Source organism: Microtus ochrogaster, linkage group LG3, assembly GCF_000317375.1.
Source record: "Microtus ochrogaster isolate Prairie Vole_2 linkage group LG3, MicOch1.0, whole genome shotgun sequence".
In the NCBI taxonomy this organism is placed as follows: Eukaryota; Metazoa; Chordata; class Mammalia; order Rodentia; family Cricetidae; genus Microtus; species Microtus ochrogaster.
Window position 1 is genome coordinate 9,260,387 of NC_022029.1, and position 5,808 is coordinate 9,266,194.

Genomic DNA, 5,808 nt, shown 5'->3' on the forward strand with positions numbered 1-5,808 from the left:
CAAAAATCTCTGTGATAGGTTGACTTGGAGTCCTTTGTGTGTATCTCGGTGGGTTCTGAGGAAGCTCCTCACTGACTTCCATAGTGGCATTGCAAGCTTACCTTTCTATAAGCAGTGAGAGATGGTTCCTTTTCCCTCACATCGTTAACACTCTTTGTTGTTTTCGTGATGCTTTCCGTTATGAGTGGAGTGAGGTGGCCTCACAAAACAGCTTTGATTTGCATTTCCCAAAGCCTTCCAAATGTCTTACTTTCTTGAGAAACACGTTTCTTGGATTGCGATAATAGCATTTTGGTACAGCTTTAAAACTTCATAGAACCAGGGTTTGCGAAGATGGCTCAGTAGATAAAGTGCTCACCTCTCAGGCATGAGGACGGGGCTGTGATTTCCAGAAGCACATAAGAGCTGTGTGGGTGTGGTCCCTGTCTCTAATCCCAGCAGATGCAGAAGACTTCCTCCCAAACTGTGTAGACCAGTAGATCAGAGAGCTCAGGATTTCAGGAGAGACCCTGTTTCTCAGCAAATAAAGTGGGGAGCATCACAAAGACACTAGAGGGCAACCTTCTCCCTCCACAGGCAAGAGCACACATGTGCACATACACGGTTTTACACAGGACCATGCACACACCACATACACCTGCGAAAATTTTACAGAATCATCTGAAACTTCCGTGTCCAAAAACTTCCATTTTAGGAGGAAGGGAATGAAAGATTTTCTACAAGTTATTCTGGGAGTCATTTTTCTTAAGTGCATTCTCAACTGAGTGTCATGGCCATTAGGAACATGTGGCTTGGATTTTAACTCATTTTTCTAGTTGGCTAGACTGTTAAGTGCCATTGTTCCTCAGAATCATAGCAGCTGCGGCCCGCAATTCTGTTGGCAATCTTTGTCCAACTGTTACGGGGTTCAGAGTGGCAAATGCTGGATAGGGACAATGCCTAGCAGCCATAGTAACAGGAGCACACTGGATTTCCAAAGGCACCGTTAGAAGGATTCCAAGTTTTTGTGTGATAGAACAAAGATACTGGATAGAGACAATTAATTAAGAGCAAAAGTAGAGATAGTGTGCCTTCAAGGTGTGAGAAATACACTTGCAATGGAGCTTACTAGTTGAAATGCCCTGTTCTCCTGCCTCAGTGTGGTCAACAGGGCTCTTCCTCTCCTAGAATCATTGGCATCCAAGGGACAATAGTAAGGAAAGGACTTGTGATTAGAGCGCAGAAGTCACTGCCGTGGAGGAATCTCTGTTTTCTATCTAGCAAAGGAACAACTCATTTCATGCTCAGACTCATTTTAATGCCCCATCTTTGCTTTCAAAGAGAATTCAAATATAATTATTAGTTTGAAATTAATTAATGCTAATGGTTCTTCCTAGCAGTAACCTACTCTATATTCTTAAGACTAGTGATACCCAGTGATTTCGTACATGATTCATTCTCAGCGTCTGTTTGGCATTGGACAGCATTAATCACTACATCCTTACTGGATTTGTTTCTTCTTCTGACGTCTTTAAAATCACCTTGCTTCTGTGGTTACTGGGCCACTGCTGTGGTGTCTTGCTCCCCTGCTGTCATTTTCTTTGGCTCTCTTCTTCCTGCTATACACACCACAATCTCACTTACAGTCGGTTCCTACCCAGTTCTCACCATTCATGATCACAGCAGCTTTTAAGCCTTCATGCACATGATTCCCGGCTCTACAGCTTTGCTTCTTGACTGCACCAAAGTTCCAGCCCCGCCTTCTGAACCGGCTGCTAGACACCATTGTTTGCATGCCCCACGGTTCCTTTCAACTAAAAACTTCTAAAAATTCTCAGAACTGATATCACCTTCCTCCACAGAGCAGCTTATTATTTTTAAACATCAAATTTCTGCCCAATAGAACACTGTTCATCTATTGACTTAGTTGAAAATATGCAGAGTTTTCTTGGAGTCTTTCTTCCTATACGTTCAGTTCATGCAACCTGTCACTTCTTCAGTTCACAGCCTCAGTGCTCATCCATTTTAGTTCAAGAACGGTTGTGAGGCCTACTTCTGATGTGCCCACACTACGAGCATCTAGAATCCAGAGAATAAGAATTAGTCCTTCCTTTTTTAAAGTCTCGGGAACCTGAAATCATGTCAAATACTGATAACAAATAGATACCTGTTAAATTGCTTTAATCATTTAATACTTACTTTATTATTGTGAAACACATACTGCAAAATAATACAAAAGTAATGTCTAAACCTGATCATTAAAAATAGCATACAAAGCATGTAATATTGATTATTTTACTGATTTGATTTGGGAGACTTGGTTAACCAATTGAAGATCAAGTATACCCTGGAATTTCTTTAAATTATTTGCTCTCCACTGACACAAATCCGCTTCACAAGATTGATTTTAATAATTTAAATGTTTCATTGGATTTTGGACTTGAAAGCTAAATGTATGTAAGTGGAAAAGGATGATTTTGACTGGAGTTGATAGGATTAAGAAATGTCTCAGCTGAGCAGGCTTTTGTGGCAGAAATTCACTTAAAATGCAAAGGTTGGACCAACATATAATGAATGCGAGAGAGACAGAGCAGTTTCAAAGCGGAGTTTAGACTCTTAAATACCACCTTGCTGATGCAGTCTGAAGTGATTCTACTTGTCCTTAAACAAGGATTGAAAATGACATTTGTATTAAGGGATCCAATGAAACCAGTACAATGATCAAGAATCTTTATTATTCATCTAAATGAAAATTACATGATATAAGTAGGATGGGCAGGTATGAATAGAAAGACCCTTGTGTATTATCGTTATTGTGACAGGAACTTCCTACTGCTCTGCTCAGTGTTTGCACTGGACAGTGGCTTAGTGTTCGCCTCTGCCTTTCCTCCTTTGCAATCAGGGAGTTCATGCACCTTCTGTTCCTATTATGAAGTCAGTTCTTTTTTTTTTTTTTTGGATTTTCGAGACAGGGTTTCTCCGTAGCTTTTGGAGCTTTTGGTTCCTGTCCTGGAACTAGCTCTTGTAGACCAGGCTGGCCTCAAACTCACAGAGATCCACCTGCCTCTGCCTCCCAAGTGCTGGGATTAAAAGCGTGCACCACCATCCGCTGGGGAATAAAGTCAGTTCTTGACCAGGCTCACAGAAGGTTCAAGGGCCTATAATCAGTCACCTGTAGGTGGGACTTCTTGTATCTGACTCCTAATCATTATTCCTTCCTAGCCCTCATTTTTTCATTGCATCATGTATATTAAATTTTAAATGAAAATTAGTATATTCTATTGTTTTTAAACAAATTATGTGTCTACACCTATAGTCACAGTACCAACTGATAATTTCCATGGATTCATTATTGTTCCTATGAGCTCACAGCAGCGGTGGTTACATGTTAAAATTCTACAAAAGATTGAGCCCATCAACCTTCCCCCATGGATGACATATGCACAATCATCCATGTAATATGGCTATGGAGTAATGTAAAATGGATAGAAAAAACCATCTTGATGGTATGAGTAGTTAGAGCTTGCTAAGCAAAGGTCTTAAAAGGAAGGGGGACTTTGTGAATTGGGTATGGATTCCAAATATTGACAAGTTTGTCTTTTAAATTGCAAAGGCTGCTTCTGAAAGAAACAAGACCTGGGAGCTAAAGAATGCACTAAAGGGTATTAATAAAGTAAGGAAATTCTTACAGAGTGTAAATTGAAAGCAATGTTATTTATGGCAAAGGGTGTTTATTCCTGTGGGTTCCTGGAAGCTCCAACTCTTTACCAATTGTCCATCATGTTCAGGCTTTCTGTTGGTAATGTTTATAACTTTCAAAACATAGTGTAAATTTCAGTTTATTTTTGCATGTAAGGAGAAGAAATGAGTACTTGCTGGCCATCCTACCAATAGCATTCACTTTCTAAAGTCCTGCCAGGTACCTGCAACTTTACTGTCAAATTATAAAGAGGAAACCACACTGTGCATATGAAATTTCTTTAGGTTCTTTTAACAAGAAAAAGATAAACCCATGCTTGTGTAATTTTGATGAATTTTCACTTACTATGTATGAATGCACAGATAATGAGACAATATTAAATAAGTGAGTTTGCATTTTATTATATAATAATTATACTAGTACATATTTATTAACTAGGTCACACTTTTGGGTAAATTAGCTTCAAGCTTCACCACTTCTAACAGATAATTTTATTTCTAATGGACAGTTACTTAATTTTCCTTTCTTATTATGGATAGTCAAATGTATTCAAGCTTTTAATCATGTTTAGAGAACCTAGCTAATGGGACATCACTTATGGTCTCAACCCAGTGGACGTTGATTTCTCAGAGTACTCAATAAACAACTCATGAAGATGGGATTATAAAATATTCATTTTTATAGTTATGGTACCATGGAAACTGGATTTCTCAGCTTGGGGGCATTTTACCTTACCTGTAAAATGAAAGTGAGGCTTTTGTATATTTAAAATAATATCAGTTATGTGTTATATATATTCAGTCTTCTCTTGCACAGATTTGCATATGACACAGCAGACGATTCTGCAAGGCCATCTCTGTAGATGCATTACTCAGTGATAATATCAGCCAAAACTGAGACTGAGGTAGAGAGATGTCAAGTCATTATTTAAGGAAAGAAAGACCAAGCGAATAAAAGACAAATTGTAGGAAACATACATAGGAAGGCCAGTAAAGGACATGAAGCTGGAATGATGTCATTATAACTGGCTGCAGTTCAGAAGTGGCAGGGTGGCTGTTAGCCAAAAAGGCACTTTGACGTTGTTTATTTATACATTGTTATTTAGCTATCCATATCCAGAAGTGGAGATTACAACATATAATTTTAGGGTGGATGACTAATTATTGCAATTACTGCATCATTTCAAACTTTGTTTTTAAAAGGCAACGACTTTATCTCATTTAGGACTTCCATTTTAAAGATATGTTTCCTCCATGCATGAATCTCTGTAGGATGTTCTAAAAATTTAACTGGCTTTAGTTGTTGCAGAGGTATTTGCTTGATAGGGTGTTGTGGATATAAGTTTCTAATTTTCAATTTTAATAATACATTAAGGAACTATTCTCATGATATTTTGAAATTATGAAAGAATAGTGTTTCCACATCTCCTAGTTCTGTTTCTTACTTAGTATTTCTACTGTCCTCTATATGGAGAGATAAGAAGAAGCTGGAGAGGTGATTTCCTTCTTCAGTCCCTCACTAGCTTATATTATATATTTTATTTCTTTGTAGACTGTGGGCTTTTCCTTCAACAGCATTTACTTTATCAGCCACATCATATACATGTATCTATTGATGACTTTATATTGATTAAAGGTTTTAACCACAAAGTAAAATATTTTTGCATGCAGACATTACAGAGCAGTTCTGCAAAATAAGAATATGATATTGCATCACCTGTTTACTTTTATTATTATTATTTTTATTAAGCTCTACATTTTTCTCTACTCCCCTCCCTACCTCTCCTCTCCCCTTCAACCCTCTCCCAAGGTCTCCCTGCTCCCAATTTACTCAGGAGACTTTTATCTTTTTCTACTTCCCATGTAGATTAGATCTATATATGTCTCTCTTAGGGTCCTCATTGTTGTCTGGGTTCTCTGGGATTGTGATTTGTGGGCTGGTTTTCTTTGCTTTATGTTTAAAAACCACCTATGAGTGAGTACATTTGATAATTGTCTTTTTGTACCTGGGTCACCTCACTCAAAATGATGTTTTCTAGCTCCACCCATTTGCCTGAAAAATTCAAGATTTTTTTTTTTTTTTTTTTTTTTTTAAATGCACCACATTTTCCTTATCCATTCTCTGTCCGA